Here is a 285-nt window from a genome sequence, read left to right as displayed (position 1 = left end):
CATCTGTCGGTTCTCAATCAGGCCGGAATAGAATCCAGTGATTCTTTTGCGTCTGTCACTAACGCCCCGCCTTTAGGAGTTTGAAGCTCGTCACAGTCGTTCAATCATTGAATCCTACTCAGAATACCACAGACAAGGTTAGACCTTCTGGATTCTCTTGAATGCCGCCATCAGTTTTAGCCTACACCACGAAGACTCTGATCCCACGGAATGGCTGGCTCGGTTGTCAGGCGAGCACTCGGTTGTCAGGCGATCAACCATGCATCGTGTATCAGGAATCCAAGA

The sequence above is a fragment of the Arachis duranensis genome, chromosome 1 (assembly GCF_000817695.3).
Source record: "Arachis duranensis cultivar V14167 chromosome 1, aradu.V14167.gnm2.J7QH, whole genome shotgun sequence".
In the NCBI taxonomy this organism is placed as follows: Eukaryota; Viridiplantae; Streptophyta; class Magnoliopsida; order Fabales; family Fabaceae; genus Arachis; species Arachis duranensis.
The sequence above is the reverse complement of the archived record's forward strand: the minus strand, read 5'-3'. Positions refer to the sequence as shown.